This window comes from Lissotriton helveticus, chromosome 6 (genome assembly GCF_964261635.1).
Source record: "Lissotriton helveticus chromosome 6, aLisHel1.1, whole genome shotgun sequence".
Taxonomy (NCBI): domain Eukaryota; kingdom Metazoa; phylum Chordata; class Amphibia; order Caudata; family Salamandridae; genus Lissotriton; species Lissotriton helveticus.
In genome coordinates this window covers 1030511891-1030531808 of record NC_136067.1, presented here as the reverse complement: position 1 = coordinate 1030531808, position 19918 = coordinate 1030511891, and the positions used below count along the sequence as shown (strand labels likewise).

Here is a 19918-nt window from a genome sequence, read left to right as displayed (position 1 = left end):
GATGTGGAGTAGACACCAATGATGAAGCATGCCATTAAAAATCACAGGTGAGGGGTCTGCTCCTAATATCTTTAGATTCTCGTGATGTACTACAAGAAGAAATAAGGGAGCACCTGAAAGTAAGACCACACTCCTTTTTTGTCTGTAAACGTCTAAGAGATTCACAAAGGATGTCCATGCATTTCTGCAGCAGGGGTAGGAAGCCAAATTCTAAGAACTCAGGTGCCAAGTCGCTAGACTGACCGGCCTCGGTGTCTAATCTGGCCGTGGTTTCTTGTGAGAATGTCTGGCCTGTTGCGGAGCTTCTTGTGGGGGCTAATGTACAATTCAAGGACTGTCGAGTATCAGGGCCGTTTGGCACACGTAGAGATTACAAGGGTAAGTGTTAGCAATAATTGCGGAATCTTCCAAACAATGTATAGAAGGAGTGACAGAGTTGGAGGCGAAGTTTGGGGATTTTGCGTTTTCAGGAGTGATTAACAAGTCTATGTTTGCAGTGCCTGAGCGGTGGAAGTACTGGAGTTGGGCTTGTGGGTGGCGTTCCATCTGGTGAATTTGTTGATGTTAGGAAAGTACTCCTTTTTGACATGGTCGCCCCCACTTTTTGCCTGGTTCATGACGTGATAGCGACTGGAAGTGCTCTGGGTTCCTGCTAACCAGGTCCCCAGTGCCAGGTCTCTTTCCCACAACTGTACAATTGTTCCCCCAATTGGCAATGCCTTTAGCACCCTCAATAAGTCCCTAGTAAATGGTACCCCTGGTGCATAGGGCCTGAGGTACTAAAGAGGGTCCCCCCAACTAATTGTGCCACCCTAAGGGATTCCCTAAACCAAATGCATACAGGGCTGCTATCGCAGACTGCATGTTTTGTTGCAGACAAAGATAAAAACACACATCCCTGTGTGCTAGGTTCTTTAAACACCTCATTTATTACTTGCAACTCACCCCTACAGCAGGCCTTACACCCCTACGGCAGGGCACTTGGTATTACATGTGAGGGTTTACCTGCATGATCAGATATGCCCCAGTGCAAGTGAACAGGGAAACCATTTTAGAGTATGTGCTGGACACTGGTGAAAACGAGTTCACCAGTTACATTATGGCTTCACTGAAAATAGGGATGTTTGGTATCAAACGTCTTATATTCACAAACCCACCCTGATTCCAGTGGTCTTTATTAATACATGTACACCTAGGGTACTTCAGAGGCACCCCCTGAAAACCCACCAGCCTCTAGTGTGTTGGCTGATGGTCTCTGCCAGTCTGCCACCGAAGACAAAATCATGACCTCCTAGGGTGAGGGCCTTTGCTCTCAGGAGGTTAGAAAAAAGCATGCACAGAAAGATGGTGCTCACATCCCCTTCCCTCAGGATAACCTACTGATCAGCACTATCAGGCCGGGGAGCTTCAAATAAGCTTCCCCCTTTGAAATGCAAATCTAGCTTCCCTCACAGGAGATTAGGCCGACCCCCCCCTTTGTCTAGAGCCCTTTGACACCTGGACAGGATGGAAATTGCCTAGTCAGGTAGGCATGCTCCTCCAGGCTAGTACCATTCATTAGGTGGCCTAACCTGATGAGGGACGAATTTTCGTAAGTGGCCATATTTGTGTTGGCAAACCTAGAAACTCTGGGACAGGGTTATGCCCAGTTCACACAGGAAGTGGTTATATAGTGGGCATAGTGACCCCAAGGGTAAGTAGCCCATTGGCTACTACCGTACACGCCTGTAAATACCCAAATTCAGTATTTAGGGGAGCACCTGGCACCAGAAATTCAGATCCTACCAACCTGTAGAAAGAAGACAGACGGGAAGAGTGGTATAGCAAGAACAGAAGACCCAGCAACTGACTTGGCACCACCCCTGACAGTCTGTCTGCAGACTTCACCAAAAGTGCCAAAAGTTGACTTGTCCTGCAGTTCCTGAGTCCCCTAAGCCGGAGAGACCTGGCAGCACTTCGCACAGGAACCAAGATCTTTTGAGGGACAGCAGAACTGTCCACTGCTTCCTGCAGACAGCAAAAGATGAACTGCAAAAACTCCGGAAACGCCAAAACCCGACGCCACCAAGCACCACAGCACCCGAACCCCCAGCCCGGGTCGAAGAGGGCCAACAGTGTCAACGTGGTCCGCAATACCTCCATGTACCGAGTCCATTGTGGAGTGCCTCTTAGTGAACACCCAGATGTCACCTGCAGCCTCTGAGTGCAGGCCAACTCAACCGCGAGTGTTGCCGGGTGGAGTAACCAGACACCTCCAAGACCCTCTGCCTCTGGATGCCCCGTCCGAGGAGAAGAGGACCAAAGGTGTCCTCGGGTCCCCCAACATCGCAAGAACCAAAGCCACTTGTGGGTTTCACCGGACTGACCTCTCGGTCACCCCCAACCCCCGCAGTCACTTTGTGACCGGACCGATCTCCATAGATTTGCACTGGGCACCCAAAGCTGTTCGTACCACTGCACCCGGCTGCCCCAGTGCCGCTGGAGGTGGCCTGTTGGTGCTGCATAGACCTTGCCCAGTACTCACCTTTGGGCCAAGACACTGGTCCCGTAAGTCGCGGACAAAAACTGGTAAACCGCATATGATTTTTCTTCCATAGGTTAATGCTGTAGATCTAAAAAAATTACACTGTGTCAACTTTTTAAACTGAAAAGAATTCCTACTTAAAAATGTACTTACCTGAATGGTTTGCTTTTGATGTCTAATCATATTTAAAGATATGTGTTATTTTTATAAATTGGTGTGCATGTCCTTATTGGGTCCTGTGTCTCATCTTATTGACTGCTGTGTGTATTTGTAGATGTCGTTCCCTCCTCTGTGATAAGCCCAAGGCTGCTCGACCACACTACCCTCTAGATGAGCAACATGGGATTGCCATTGCAAGATCCTATCCACTTATAAGGGAACCCCAGGACTCTTTATATGATCTATCAAAATTAGATATATTGCGTAAAGAGCTAGCTTCCTACAATTTTCCTCTCCTGGAGGTTACGCCGTCCAAATGTGTATGAGGTGGCCGAAAGCCATAGGGCTCCTAGGCTAGAGCTGAGAGCTGGCGAGAACGAATGCTGCCCTGCTACTGGACGTGATAGACAGCAGTCCTGTTGTCTGGCTTGATGAGCACTATTTTGCCCCAAATGACTTGAAGGAAGGCCTTGATAGCAAAGAGTATTGCTAGTAGCTTGAGATAGTTGATGTAAAGCCCTTGGTGATGGTGGGCACAAAACCCCTATATTGTTGTATGTTCAAAATGCACACTCCAGCTGGCAAGAGAGGCATCACTGATAATGGGGACTTGTGTAATAGGGTCTGAGAAAGGTCTGCCCTTCAACAGTTTGCTACTGTTCCACCACTGCAGTCAGCGATGGCTGGCCTTCACCAAAATTAGATATTACCAGTGACGCTCTGCTTGTGACCATTGTGACAAGTGGGTTTCCCCACAAAGGGTGCAGGTCAAGCAGGTCATGGGATACTATCACAATTCAGGAGGACATCATCCCTAGAAGGAGCATGAAAATTCTGACTAGGAGTTGACAATTGAATTAACAATATAAGAAAGAGTTACTGAAATGCTAACACCCTTTGTGGACTTGGGTAGGCTTTGCCTGTGATGGTGACCCTAGAAGGGTTGTAGGGTGGGATTCTGTGGCATTTATAGTGAATATCAGGCTATGAAGCAGTGAGATAGCAGCTTGGGCTAGGCTAGAGCTAGGTATTATTGCTTGTCTGCATACTTAATCAGGGAATCACCGAGGTAGAGGAAAACATTGATGGCCCACTCCATAGATGGGCAGCTACCACTGCTAGCCACATTGTGAAAACCCTTAGAAAGGTAGTAACTCCCAAGGGAAGAACCTTGAATTGGTAATGATGGGAAACTTACCAAACAGCAGAGGTAGTGGCATTGGGTGGGATGGATGGGGATGTGAAAATAAGAGTCCTTCAAGTCTAGTGCAGTAATGTAACCACCTTATTGGAGCAGAGGCGTAACATTCTGCAGGGCTGTCACGTGAAATATTCTGACTGAATGTTCTGATTGAGGGGCCTGAGATACAGAACTGGCCTGAAGAAGCAGTCTTTCTTGAGGATGGGGAGGTATAAAGACTAGATTCCCTTCACCCGGGGGTGAGGAGTACCCTTTCTATGGCTCTTTTTTGAAGAAATCCAGGACCTCTACCTCTTGAAGGCTAAGATGTTCTCTGCTAAGGATGTGTGTGCCGGGTGAGATGTTGAGAGGGGTTGTGAGAAGTTTTAGGTGAGCCACCCCAAGAACCCATTATTCTGATGTCATATACTCCCCCCGAGGAAGTCAATCCTGCAATCTCCCCAGCCCCACCCCTCCAGTGTTGAGAAGTGGGCAAGTAGGGTGCGACAGTGCTTTGAGATGGAAGTAACCATGCCGGAGCCACCCCTTCTTTGCCCTTGTTGTCAAGGTCTCTGTAGGTTTACCCAGCATACCCTCTGCCCACCTGCTTGAGGAAAGGCTGATGCGGTTTGTGAAATGAATGGGTTGGCTGAAGGAGAAGGGCTTGGCAACTTTTTGAGGCTGTTGCTTCCGAAAGGAGCTTATGGCAGCCAGGGTCTGAAGGGCACCCATCAATTTGGAGAGATCAGTGTCCTTTCGGGCGGAGACATTTTGGAGAGAAGACTGACTGGAGTTGTAGCAAAAGAAAAGACTGGGCTCTGGCCCAAACACTCTACCAAGCCCAAATGGAGGTCATCAAGGCATGGTGCTCTTATCTTGTTTGACTCTTTCCTTGGAGGGCAAAGCAAGTACATCGTAACAGTCTAAAATAACAAGCATTTACAATGTAATAGGTCTCGCAATGACATTGTTTTGAGCAATTGGCATTGAAAATGTTATATTTTTTCCCTTCGTGAAGCATTAATCAAGTAATGGCATTGTAAATGACAATGTCTTTTACCCCCGTTGTCCCCCGCATACAGACATACATAGAAACCGCACTACAAATGGGCACACATGCATGCACACGCTGAGAAATACATGCACCCCGTGAGACAGACACACTAATACATAGAGGCGCACGGGTGCACCGAAGCACGTGATCACACACGCAGGCACACTGAAGCTTTGGGTCTGAATGGCCCGTTCAAACCTGGTTGAAGCCTGACAGATTCCCTCCCCGTCCGACCATCATTCTGAAGGTTGTTAGGAGGAAAGATTACACATCCCCAACTCCAAAGTCTTTTTTTTATACATCTCTTTATTAACAAAACAGCAAAAAATAAAGAAAGACATCAGGTGAGTTAACAGTTACATCTTGGTCAATAATTCAATGTCATTTAACAGAATTATAAAGCCAATGTGTAAGTTTGGATCACAGGGATTCTGGCGCTTCCACCTCCACCTGTCTCGCCGGAGGCACGCAAATCTCTCCTCGATAACTATTCCAGGCTCCCCACACCTTTCCCCATTTCGCAGGGCAACCCCTGGCCACATACACTGACTTCTCCCTGAACATACACCAATCCAGGTCCTCCGTACATTTGGCTACCCGGGGTGACTGGCTGCCCCCCCCACAAATGCGCAATATTTATCATCGCTACCATACACGCCAGTGTCACCAATTGCTTCACATACGTGTTCAAGTCTGTGGGTTCCCACACGTTCAGTATACACCTCCGGGCCTCTAGTCGTATCTCCACCCCCAAGGCAGCACGCATCTTCTCGTGTATCTTCTTCCAATATTCCTGTACTTCCACGCAGTGCCATAAAATATGCATGAAGGTGCCTAGCTCCCCACATTCCCTGCGGCACTCCCCACTCTCCATTCGACCTATTCGTACCAGACGGGGCCCAGTAATGTACGACCTATGCAAAATCTTTAGCTTCACCAGTCTAAGTCTCATCTGGATCGCAACTACTCTAGGGGATGAGACCGCCTTCGTCCAGTCCTCATCATCAATTCATGCCCTCCGCACTCCATTGTGCCCTAATAGGCTCAAGCGGGTCCTCCATATTATTGATTAGCTTTTTATATATTAAAGAGATAGCCTTCTCGCGAAGGTATCCATCCAACACTCGTTCCTCCAGGGGAGAGGACTCTGGAAGTATAGTGTCTACGGGTATGTGTGTGAGAAGAACAAGTTACTTACCTTCGGTAACGCTTTTTCTGGTGGATACAGTATTTGCCTGTGGATTCCTCACCTGGATTCCTCACCTGAAAAACAAGAAAACACGGAAAGCAACAAACAGTAAGAGTTACTCAATAGCTACAGAGGATCCCTCGAAAACCGTTCGCGTCGTCGAAGCAGAAAAAAGGGAATTGATGTCATCAAGCCGACGTGGGCCTACTATGGAGTCGGTGACGTCAGCGGAGCCACGCGCGATGCCGTGCTACTGTGACGTCGGCGCGAAGCTACAAAAGAATTTCCGGATGTTGCTGACGCAGGGGATATTCACAAGGTGAGGAATCAAGGTGAGGAATCCACTGGCAGATGTATCCATCAGAAGAGCATGTCTAATCTGGAGATAACTCATCATCGTGTAGACTATATTGCTGTTTGAGTGAGTCGAATGTATGTATTGTGTCCCCGTTCCACACGTCTTTAATCTGTGTGATCCCGATGAGGTCCCACCTGTCAAATCCCTTAGATTTCCAGAAGCTCTCGAGCTTCTCCGAATTCCATAGGGGGGTGGCCAAGGTTAGCTTCCCTTCCCAGGAAAGACATCTATTGGCCGCATGCCATGCCTGGACTGCATGTGCTGTGGGACCCATCAGAGGAAATCGTCGAAGCCTGGCGTAAAGCGCCCAGGTGAAATCACCACCTGGGGCTTGGCCGCGATCCATGGCGTATCCTGGATCCCCTAGGGGTCTGTATATTACGTGATTCACCGCCGCAAGTTGTGACGCCCAATAATATTTCCGCAGGTCCGGCAGTCCAATCCCTCCATCGTACCAGGGGAGGATGAGTTTAGAAAATGCTATACGGGGTCTACCGTCCCACAGTAGCTTCCTTTGGAGGGCCTCTATTTCTTTGAAGTAGGACACCGGCACCGGTATTGTATTGTATTTTGGAGTACGTATAAAAATCGGGGGAGAGCCAACATTTTAAACAAGACTGCCCTACCCAACAGGGACAGTGGCAGGGTCTTCCAGCGCTACACATCTCTTTTAAACCGGGGACCCCTTGGGTAACGTGTAGCAGTCAAGCTTGTTGGATTGTACTTGTTTCGAACCCCTCTAGGACCTGGGCAGAATCTTTTCAAAGTCCTGCTTCGTTGCCATCACAGTGGTCGCCTCCTCTCCGCGGGGTCTCAAACCAACCACCTCAAAACTGAGAACGCAGATGTTCCGCTGCAGCCCGGGATACACAGAAGTCCCCCGCCGCGTACAGTATCTCTCTCAGCGCACCCCAATCTAGGTATGCATATATTGTTATGGTCCTAATCCGGGTGTGCTTTCGAGCGATGACTGTCTCAGCAACTTCACTACACTTCATGTGTAAGCTGCGGTATATCACGCATCGGGAGGCAGCAGGTACACCTCTACCAAATCGCAACCTCTGGAGCGAACACCAGGACAGCACCAGGTGGCCCCTATCACTTCCGGCATGGAGGTAGCGCATACGGTTTGCGGCCACTATCTCAGCTCTCTCTGTCGTCTATCTCCGGCGGGGTCCAGAACAGGTCCATCAGTGCCCCATCCACTGTCAAGCACGCCCAAACAGCACTATATTTCAGTCTCGTCAAAGTGCCTCTCTCAGCCTTGCCTCAGTCACCTGTGACCCCAGAGGCCTCAGTCACCTGTGACCCCAGAGGCCACAGTCACCACGCCCTTTGAACTGCACTCCAGTGACTTTAAAGAAAGACTCGTAGGGGAGGAGCCGCACGCGGAACCAAGATGGCCGCTCTTGGCTCCTGAGACCCCGGCAGCCTTCAACACTATCCTGTGCCAAATCCTGTGCCCTGAAGGTACTATCGGCCGGCGGAAAGGAAGCGACGCTGGACGCTGCGCTTCTGGGCCCGCTCCGGTGTCGGGGGACGGAGCAGCGTCAACCAGAGATTTGCGCCCCACAGCCCTTCAAGCCGGGGGCTAGAGTGATCGCCGGGCCCGGCGGCGAGTGGAACATTATCGGGGCCGGAAACCGGAAGTCACCGGCCGGGCCTCTTACAAGTCGCTGCAGAAGAAGTCCTTCGGGTGTTTCGGACCCGGTCTGCGGGGGTCCTGTGTCGAGGCGCTCGCCGCCCCTGCTGAGGTGATGAGAGACCACCGGGGAAGTGTTGAGGCACTAAGATCCGCAGTGAATGCAAAATTGGAGGAGCACTCCGTTATTTTCACTGTCTCTTAATGCTCAAATTAAACTCTATTCTTTATAAGTTTTTTTTTTCTTTTTCTTTTTTTTTTTAAGAAAACCTTTATTTTAGCATTCAGTAGAGATACAAGCATGGGCCTACAACCGCAGGGGCCGGCCGCTAGACAAATTAAAATTCGGTAACATCACAATACGACACAGCTCAGCAGCCGATAACCCAAAGGTCCGGCAGCGATTTAGAATAAAGCTTGCATTGGAATGCATAGTCGGAGTTCAGGATAAGACAGAGGTTTCATTTTATAGTATATAAGAGAGGATCAGGTGCCATACAATCAAACAGAAGAAGCGGGGGGGCAGGGTAAAAAACAGGATATACATATAATGACCACTATAATGGAGATTTGGTGCCAGAGCATATAGGTCGATACAGAAGAACACACAATATACATTTCCATGTTGCGGCAATACTCGAGGCCTGCCCGCCCACAAATCAAAATATCATAGAAGCGAAAGCACGAAGTACAAGCATACGATAAGTATCCGAATGATTCATAGTTATACTGACCCTACAAAAAGAAAGAAAAAGAAGGAAGGCCATAGAAAATAAAAAAGGCAAAATAAAAAAAAAAAACCTTCAGCCCCCCACCCTGCACCTCTGCAAATGGCTACAGCCTGACCCCACTAGCAGCGTGCCTGTCGCCCCTAACAACTAAAACCCCAAAAGGTAGGAAAAAGAAGAGCGGAGGAGGGCATATCCATGTGGGCTCCCAGCCCCTTGAGACCACCCGCCTGAAACAGCCACCCCCTATCAGTAAAAGATAACCTTATGACAGCAATGTAGAGAAATTAGAGGGTACCGTGAGACATCGCCCAGCCTCTTAGAGCAAACAGCCGCAGGTCCAACACTTGTAAAAGCCATGCTAACCCATCCCGATCCAGCCGATCTTAACCTTGGCCCTTCCGAACAAAAACACGAACCCCTTCCAGCGAGACCCAGAGGCACACAAAGAAGCAATAGAGAAAAGAAGAGTCAGCAGAAATCAGCCCATGGCTACCAGCAGGCAGTGAGTCCTCAAGAACCATAGATGCAGACGAACTCTCCCTCCGAGATGAACAGTCCCAATGTGTCTTGAACAGGAGTCGCAGCGTCGCCAGGAAAGGAGAAGATGACCACAAAAGAGATGGAAAGTCACAGACAAAAGTCTCCGGGAGGGGAACGCCTGACGATATCTCCAAAGCCGGCAGTGGTGAAAAGTTCAGCAATCCCATGCCATCCTTGGGAACGCCGTCCACCAGGGCACCATCCGATGAGTCCAGTACTCGTTTCTTCACGGGGTCCTCGCACGGAGTCAAAATGGCCGCGTTTTGAATGGCTGCAGAATCCCGTTTCAACAATAAGGCCGGGCCCGGTTCCGCCAGGAGAATTTCAGATAGGCGCGAGTCCAACTTGCTCAGCAAAGTATTCACATGTGAGCGGAATGCCCAAAGTTCTGCCAGTATTAACCGCAGCGATGGCTCATGCACCGTTCTATCCATAATCTCGTGTTCGGTTTCAATCACTATCACCTCCCCGGGTGATTCCGGCACCCACGGGGGGGGATAGACAGGATCTCGAACGTGCAATTGCGAAAGGTGACCAGTCTTTGTTCGCAACCACAGTCAACCCAGTTAAGGCCGCAGGCCAGTGACCCCGAACCACCGAACCCCGGCGGGAGCAAACCGGGGGCGCGGGACGGGGGCCCCCACCCGCAGCCAGCAGCACGCAGGCTCACTCCTCCGTCGATACTGAGCACTGAAGACGATCGCCACCAAATCCGGGCTGAAACAAAGCCTCCACTCCGGTCGACCGGGCCCAGCCTGTGTCTCCTGGCCGATGTTGTTGCACTACAGCCCGGCCGTGAAAGTACTCCAGGCCCCGGCTTCACCGCTGGAGCAGGCCGCAAACTTGCACTCGATGTAACTCCGTCAAACAAGCTGATAAAAGTTTCCGGATTTCACCATCGGAGTGCGGGACAGTTCATGCACACAGAGACTAGGCGTTAAGTCAGGATAACATGCAGGATATCGCGGCGGGTTGCGAGCGTCGACGGAGCCGGGAGCCTAAGCAGCCATCTTGCTTGCTGACGTAGCTCCTCCTTTATAAGTTTTTAATGAAAGCGTGCTATGGAGGTGGCACGTTTGTCCTGACCGTGCCTGACTATGAACTCTATCTTAAGTGTGAGAAACACTTAACCTCTATGCACTGTTGCTAAGGTGGTATAAAACCTTAAGATTTGCTTTTTTGTCAGATGCTCTATTTGTCATACAAATTTTATGCAAATTGCTTTTCACAAATATCATGAACTTGATTTATATGAACACAAATCAACCAACGCATATCATTTCAAACATTATTGTATTCATTCACAATAAGTTGAATTCTCTTTACATTTAACATTTTGTTTAACATATTTCAGAATTAATACAACAATCCATCAATGACGACTTGTCTTTCATGCCCAATGCATTTCAAGCTCATGAGAGCTCTTCATCAGGGGCCTGTGGAGTTGAATATAATTTTCCATTAGTGAACTGTATGTTATTTTGTGGACGTCAGAGTTTACACAAGGTACAAGGCTTGGACAATTAAAAACACGCAACATGAGTGCTCAGAAAAACCATCTTCCCTCACCCTGGTGTGTGGAAAATATAGAAAACAGACTCACTGGTCTTGAAAAAAGAAGGTGCATCAACCTACAACGAAAAATCCGACAATACTGAAAAACTGACATTACTAAAAAAACTCTATAGACGGTCAAGCCACCTGTCGGCTCATCACCAAATGTCTTACCTTATTCTGAAACGTGAAAGTTAACCGATCTATTGTCATGGTCACGAGTCGGTATGCATCCCCCAACCCTCACCTTTCCCGGTTGCGCCTGACACGTATGAAAGTGTCAGGGACTACATCTCCCATAAGGCCAAGAGGCAGATCGCAGACTGACAGGAAGGAGCACACTCCTATTTAAGTCCCGCCTAAATTTGAAACGGGGCTTGACAATCTGCCTACGGAGCTTGGATCCTGATTGCCGTTGCTTTTCTACGATTCCCGAAGTCCTGCCGACATGCGTTTTCTGCCTGATTGAAACGCATTCCTTGAAGCGCAACCGCGCTTTCAGTTCTCCTGCCTTTGTTTGCGGCCAATTCCGCGGAACCGAGGGAGGTGCCGCGTCTCTGTTCCCTGGAGCCGAACAGGAGACGCCGACCCTTTGAGCTGTGTGGGAGCGTGGTGGTTAACCTCCCTACAGCGGAACTTTGTTTTTTTCTAACTAGCAGTCCCGGTTCTGGAACCGAACCGTAGAGACATTTGAACTGCTCACAATTGTTTTCTTTGGCACGCATTTCTTTCCTTGGATTTACCGGTGCCCCACGGACCTGGCAAGCCACCCTTCGTGTACCTCAGTTGCTCCGGAGATAGGAGCCACAGGAGAGATAGAGACTGCGCCTGCCTGCATTCTTTTCTCACCACAAGCAAGACCCGCGCTCACAGGTGCTCTCCTTAAAAGACATCCCTCTGCACTAAGAACAGTCCTTTGGAACTATAACAGGGACACATTCATGTAAGTGAGTACGGATGGTGTTTGTCTTAGTAGGATTGGAGTGATTGCGGTGCTACTCATTTCTGTTCTTGTTTTCATCCTACTGCAGGGGTCCCAGAGGGAGTATAGAAAAAGGTCTCCCATTCCTGTGACGGAACAGGCTTCTTTTATTATTTTTGCCCCTTCCCCTTTTCCCTAGAATACTTCACTACCCATAGTGCTCAGCTACATTGTGGAGGGTGTAGTGTTTAGGGGACATTGGGAACTACTCTTCACGGCGTCGTTCCTGCTGGCCGTTCTGAAGGTTAGCGGTTTAGTATTGTTGGCGCTACTGACACCTGACAGATTGTCAAGCCCACGTTACTGGCCAGCCCGAGCGATGGATACTAATGCAGTGCTCACCTCGCTCTTGGAAAGTTTTAATGCCTTACAGCATGAGGTACATTCTTCCAGAGTAGAAAACCAAGAACTCAGGAAGGAGATGGATACCATTAGGAGAGAGGTGGCGGGTATCTCTAGGCAAGGAGGTAAAACGTATATACGAGAAGTGACCCTACCCCCTCCTTCTCAGGCCACCCAGCCCTCAACCTTCACTCCTCCCGACGGAGGATTCTTTACTCCTAGTTCTGAAGCCCATACACATGCAGGACCTGTTCCGACGGTGCATGTACTCCAGCACTCCGGAATACCATTGGCCCCTCCTGAGAGGTTTTACGGGGATCCAAAGAAATTTGAAACGTTTCTGAACCAGTGCCGCCTTCATTTCTTGTGCAAACCTGCTGTGTTCCGTGATGAAGCAACCAAAACTGCGTTTATGATGTCGTATCTGGGCGGAAATGCGGCGAGTTGGTCCATTCCTCTAATGGAACGCAATGACCCTGTCTTGCAGAATTTTGCCGAATTCTGCCTTGAGATGAGAAAACTGTTTGATCGCAAGTCACACATGCTAACCTTAGATCGGGAGTTATTAACCCTTCGTCAGGGTTCTCAAGATCTCCTGTCGTACATCACCACCTTCAATCGTCTAGTAGTAGAATCTGATTGGCCTCCAGCAAAAAGGACTTCCCTTTTCTATCAAGGACTGCGGGGGGAACTAAAGGATGTGCTAGCACAGGTGGTGCAACTGCCGCAGACTTGTGAAGAAATGATAGACCTCACGGTGCAACTGGATCACCGCTTACTCGAACAGGCGACAGAAATAAAGCCGACATTCGTTTCTTGCCTTCTAGACCTAGAACACTTCAAGAAGATACTACAAAACAGAGCGATAAACCAGAACCTATGCAGATTGGAGGAATCCGGGGCCCCCCCGACGGCGGAAGAGCGAGACAAAAGAAGGAGAATGATGCTCTGTATGTATTGTGGAAAGGCAGGCCATTTTATCAAGGACTGTCGAGCTCGAGCCCAAGTCCCTATCCAGAAATCGGGGCAAAAAGGACAAGCCGTGATCAGAGGTTTTGAAGGGTCGGGAAACGAACAGGCTTGAACCAGGGGGAGGTCACTGGTTCAACAGGCGCCTGGACGACGATCTCTTCAGTAATGGCAAACACCCTCCGGAGTACAGCAGCCCACCTCACTGTGGAAGTGCAGTTGTATCAAGAAGAGACCCATCACATCTTGGTAGCGGCCTTGATAGACTCCGGAGCAACCGGCAATTTTATTGACCAAACATACTCTCGATTGATAGGAGTGGAATGGCAGAAGAAGAAAAGCCCCACTCAAGTCCATGCTGTAGATGGAAAAACCCTCACATCGGGACCTGTCTGGTATCACACGGTTCCTCTCCTTATGAAGCTAGGAGAAAGGCATTATGAATCTATCCAATTCGATGTCATAGACGCCCCGCAATTCCGGCTAATATTGGGCATGCCATGGCTCGTGGTACATAATCCTACTATCAAATGGGCCGAGCGCTCAGTACAGATGGACTCCTTGTACTGTCTAGAACACTGTACACAGAAGAGGACTTTAACGGAGAAGCAACATAAAGGCAACAAGGCCGTCTTCTTAGCTACTGCTTGCCTCCCATTGGAATCTTGCAACACGACCATCTTGCCCTGGGAATACGAAGAATATCGAACGGTGTTCGATAAACAATTGGCCACTCAACTGCCCCCACATCGAGCATATGATTGCCGAATAGAGCTGACCCCTGGAGCAGAAATACCATGTAGCAGGGTGTATGCCTTAACGGAACCGGAAACGCAATACCTCCGTAATTATATTGATGAAAACCTTGCCTCCGGTTTCATCAGACATTCCTCCTCACCAGCTTCTTCGCCCCTCTTTTTCATTTCGAAGAAGGATTGTGATGAACTTCGCACGTGTATCAACTATCGGGCTATTAATCGTATCACGATAAAAAAACGTTACCCTTTACCCTTGATTCCGGTTTTACTAGATCAAATGAAAGGGAGCAAGTACTTCACGAAACTGGACTTACGCGGAGCCTACCATTTAGTGAGAGTGAAACAAGGGGACGAATGGAAGACTGCCTTCAGAACTAAATTCGGACTCTAGGAATACAGAGTGATGCCTTTCGGGCTCTGTAACGCCCCCGCGGCGTTTCAGTACTTCATGGATGAAGTACTGAGAGGATTGCTAGACACTATATGCATCGTCTACATCAACGATATTCTGATCTATTCCACCACTCTTCTAGAACATGTACAGCACGTGAAGACCTTACTAGAGCGTCTCCGACTCCATTCCCTGTACGCCAAACTGGAGAAATGCTTGTTCCACGTCCGAGAAATAGCCTTTCTGGGGTACATCATAAACAAAGACGGATTCCAAATGGAAAAAGGCAAGGTGGAGGCGATAACCTGCTGGAAAACACCTTCCAATGTGAAGGCCGTCCAGTGTTTCTTGGGATTCGCGAACTATTACAGGCGCTTCATTAAAGACTTTTCAAGAATCACCCAACCCATCTCAAGTCTTCTCAGAAAAAATGCCCCCTTTGTATGGGAAAAAGACGCCGCGAGGGCCTTCGAGACACTCAAAGAACGATTCACACAAGCTCCAATCCTCCGACATCCAGACACTCAATTGCCTTTCATCCTAGAGACGGATGCTTCATAGTACGCACTCGGAGTGCTCTCCCAGAGACACCCGTCCACGGGGCAACTTCACCCAGTTGCCTATTTTTCGAAGAAACTGACTCCCAGCGAGGTAAATTACTCCATATCCGACAAGGAACTGCTTGCAATAAAGAGGGCATGCGAAGAATGGAGACACTACCTTCTGGGGGCACGTCAAGTGGTTGAAATCTACACAGACCGCAGAAACTTGCTATTTCTAACGACAGCAAAGGCGTTGACACCTCGGCAATTGAGATGGACATTATTCTTTGCCGACTACGACTTTGTGATAAAGTACAAACCGGGGCCCCAAAATGGGAAGGCGGATGCCTTGTCGCGTAACGAAGACATTCACGAAGCGGGCCAGGGAGAAAGCACTGACATACCCCATATATTGCCAGCATCATGTTTTCCTGGATCACAACTAGCGTTGATCGAGACCCATGACTTCTTGGACGACTTAAAGGTGGCAATCTCAGACCTAGACAGCGATGCCTGGATTCAAGAGAATCCTGAATCCCGTACCAAAAAAGAAGAATTGCTGTACCAGTCGCATGCGCTATTTGTCCCTCACTACACTCTCCAGAAAAAGGTGTTGGCATGGGCTCATGACTCCAACCTGGGAGGACACTTGGGACGGTTTAAAACCATAGCCACCATAGAACGCTCATTCTGGTGGCCATCGCTGCGAAGGGATGTGGAGAAGTACCTACAGACCTGTGCAGTATGTGCACAAGGAAAGGCAAGCCATGCAAGACCAACAGGACTTCTACGCCCTCTCCCCGTTCCTCCTAAGCCATGGCACACCGTCTCTATGGACTTCATCATGGAGATGCCCCCATGTGAAGGATTCACCACTATCTTAGTCGTGGTGGATCACTTATCAAAGATGGGCCATTTCATACCACTCAAAAGATTACCCACATCAGCGGAGCTAGCTTTTGTCTTTCTACAGAACATTGTACGTTTACATGGGATACCTAATGTTATCATCACGGACAGAGGGTCACAATTCATATCCCGTTTCTGGAAGGCAGTGTGCAACTCCATGTCCATTGATGCTAAACTATCTAGCAGCTATCACCCCCAAACAGATGGAAAAACGGAACGCCTAAACCAAACCCTGGAGCAGTATCTTCGGTGTTTTACCTTACAGAACGCCACCGATTGGTATCCGTTATTATGGGCTGCAGAGTTCACATACAACAACTCAGACCACACTACGTTGGGGTGCTCCCCTTTCTTTTGTGTCAACGGATTCCATCCTAACATGCTCCCTTTTGAATGGCCTATCCAGTCTCGTCTGCCAAGCGTTAGTGAACACCACGCTCACCTAAAGGCGGTGTTGACGGATGCAAGGCGGCATTTGCTTACTGCCCAACGATTTCAAAAGCAACAAGCAGATAGGAAGAGGACTCCTGAACCCGCCTATCAAGTAGGGGACAAAGTCTGGTTAAGCACAAAAAATCTGCCTCTGAAAGGCGTGAACAAACTGAAACCCCGATATGTGGGACCCTATGGCATAGAGGAAGTCATCAACCCAGTATCCATGCGACTATCCTTGCCCGTTTCCTGGCGCATCCATCCTGTTTTTCACGTCTCTCTCCTTCTCCCATGCCCTGTTAGCACAAGGTTGCCAATTCGTCCTACACCCATTGAGGTAGAGGGGTGGGATGAGTACGAGGTTCAGTCCCTTCTGGACTCCAGATTAGTGCGTGGGAGGGTTCAATATCTGGTGGACTGAAAAGGGTTTGGGGTGGAGGAAAGAACTTGGGAACCTGCAGAAAACCTCAATTGTCCCGACCTGCTAGAAGAGTTCCATACCGCCCATCCGGGAAAGCCCGGTCGACCACCGAGTCGGCGGTCCTTGAGAGGGGGTTCTGTCATGGTCACGAGTCGGTATGCATCCCCCAACCCTCACCTTTCCCGATTGCGCCTGACACGTATGAAAGTGTCAGGGACTACATCTCCCATAAGGCCAAGAGGCAGATCGCAGACTGACAGGAAGGAGCACACTCCTATTTGTCCCGCCTATATTTGAAACGGGGCTTGACAATCTGCCTACGGAGCTTGGATCCTGATTGCCGTTGCTTTTCTACGATTCCCGAAGTCCTGCCGACGTGCGTTTTCTGCCTGATTGAAACGCATTCCTTGAAGCGCAACCGCGCTTTCAGTTCTCCTGCCTTTGTTCGCGGCCAATTCCGCGGAACAGAGGGAGGTGCCGCGTCTCTGTTCCCTGGAGCCGAACAGGAGACGCCGACCCTTTGCGCTGTGTGGGAGCGTGGTGGTTAACCTCCCTACAGCGGAACTTTGTTTTTTTCTAACTAGCAGTCCCGGTTCTGGAACCGAACCGTAGAGACATTTGTTCTGCTCACATTTGTTTTCTTTGGCAAGCATTTCTTTCCTTGGATTTACCGGTGCCCCACGGACCTGGCAAGCCACCCTTCGTGTACCTCAGTTGCTCCGGAGATAGGAGCCACAGGAGAGACAGAGACTGCGCCTGCCTGCATTCTTTTCTCACCACAAGCAAGACCAGCGCTCACAGGTGCTCTCCTTAAAAGACACCCCTCTGCACTAAGAACAGTCCTTTGGAACTATAACAGGGACACATTCATGTAAGTGAGTACGGATGGTGTTTGTCTTAGTAGGATTGGGAGTGATTGTGGTGCTACTCATTTCTGTTCTTGTTTTCATCCTACTGCAGGGGTCCCAGAGGGAGTATAGAAAAAGGTCTCCCATTCCTGTGACGGAACAGGCTTCTTTTATTATTTTTGCCCCTTCCCCTTTTCCCTAGAATACTTCACTACCCATAGTGTTCAGCTACATTGTGGAGGGTGTAGTGTTTAGGGGACATTGGGAACTACTCTTCACGGCGTCGTTCCTGCTGGCCGTTCTGAAGGTTAGTGGCTTAGTATTGTTGGCGCTACTGACACCTGACATCTATTTCCAAATGACTGCTGGCGGGCTTTCAACTTCTCCTGTGGGTGCGGAGACACAAACAAAAACTGTGTCTATTCTAAACTGCTTCCAAGTACTATACTCAAGAGTGTGCAAAATCAGCCTACAATGCTCACGTCTGGATTGACTGTTCTGCTGTATAATTACTCGCGTGTATTCAAGGAAACCTTCGCTCGGCGGTACACTCGATACTCGTCTGACTTCTCCTCTTTACCTCACCGCAACGCCTTCACAGCGGAAACCAAAAACGGACTAAACAACTCCTCAAAAACAAACTAATAGACCGCTCGAACTCGAGCGCCATATTGAAATATATTCAGCCAAAACTACACCGAAGCGAGGTGCACAGGATGAAGGGGTGAATAAATAATAAAAAATTAACATAGAAAAAATGAGGGATGAAGAAGTATATTAACATGTTGCTTAATGCGTACATATTTACAAGGAATACTGACGTGTGATTTACACATTTCTGTATGCAAACATCAACTTTTAGCAGGTTCAAGGTGAAAGTGTCATAAAAAGCATGATAAATCAACTTTTTCATTTAACCCCCTCGGTTCTTGTGTATCAAGATTTCTGATCCAATGAATTTCTCTTTGGAGGAGGGATCTGGTGAGATCTACCCCCTCGTATGTTTTCACTATTTCCAGAATGGAAAACCTGATCTGGGCTATGTTGTGATTATTCTCATTCCAATGTTTGGCCAAGTTACTTTTCAAATTCTTATTTCTTATCGTACTCTTATGTTCCGATATTCTGGTCTTGAGTTTTCTTTCCGTTTTTCCTGTGTAAATTTTCCCACAGGGACACAATGTAATAGATTAAGTTTTTGGAGTTGCAATCTCCATCGTAATGTAGATTCATTTCTTTTCCAGTTCTCGGATGATTTAGCTTTCTTCCTTCTATTACATTTCAACAATGAACACAATTGTGGCACTTTTTCATTCCTCTGTGGTTCTCCTCTGTTTGTCTAGTCGGGGTCATTAACAGTTCCTTGAAATTTTTAGATCTGGTGTAGGCAAAAAGAGGTTTCTGGATGAATATCCCATTAAAATTTGTTTCATTTTGTAAAAGCTCCCAATGTCTGTTTATGATATTCTTCAATTTGTATGACGACGTGGAAAATGTAGAAACAAACACATGTCTTTCCAATTTTTTCTTGGGTTTCTGTACCAGAAGATTTTCCCTGCTGTATGTTTGTATTCTTTTTTTTGCGTTCGTCAGGATATCATCTGGGTATCCTCTCTCCTTATATCTCTGTTGTTGTAGAGTGAGATGGGTATTCAGGTCCTCTTCTTTAGAGCAAATTCTTTTAATGCGCATAAATTGTGAGACCGGTAGATTGTTTTTGAGATTTTGTGGATGAAAGCTCTGGAATAATAAAGAATTATTCACATCTGTGATTTTTCTGAAACTGTCGTTTTCATTTCTACATCTTGGATGTTGATCATCACGTCCAGGAATGACAGTTCTATATCGCTGATCGTGTGTGTGAATTCAATGTGCTCTGTGCAAAAATGTAATCTTCCAATTTCTGCTTCCAGATGTTCCCTTGATCCAGACCACAACACAAAGATGTTGTCTATAAATCTCCGGTAAAAGATTGCGTGGTTATTCCATGTACTGTTGTTGTAAATAAAATCAGCCTCGAACTTTGCCATAAAGGTAATGGCGTACGCCGGAGCCCCGGCAAATCCCATGGATGTCCCGTTTTGTTGAAGGAAAAACTTTGAGGACCATTGAAAATAACTGTGGTATAGACAGAAATGTAAAAGTTCCAAGATAAAAACTTTCTCTGCTTTCACATTAGGTTGCTGCAACAAGGCCCATTCCACGGCCTCCAAACCAGATGAATGAGGAATGGAAGTGTACAACGATTTCACGTCGATTGTACACAGAAGAGGTTGGCTTGTTAGCTTGATATCTTTGAGTTTCAGTAGAAAATCATTGGTATCCTTTATATACGAGGGCCATTTCTGCACAAATGGTTGGAGAAATTTGTCATGTATTGACCCAATGGTTCA

General features: G+C 48.1%; 1 protein-coding gene across 1 annotated transcript in view; it reads right to left on the bottom strand.

The window, feature by feature from the left end:
• Nucleotides 1-19918, bottom strand: part of PPIL4 (peptidylprolyl isomerase like 4) — a 272134-nt gene that overhangs the window by 176687 nt on the left and 75529 nt on the right. The window lies entirely within an intron of this gene.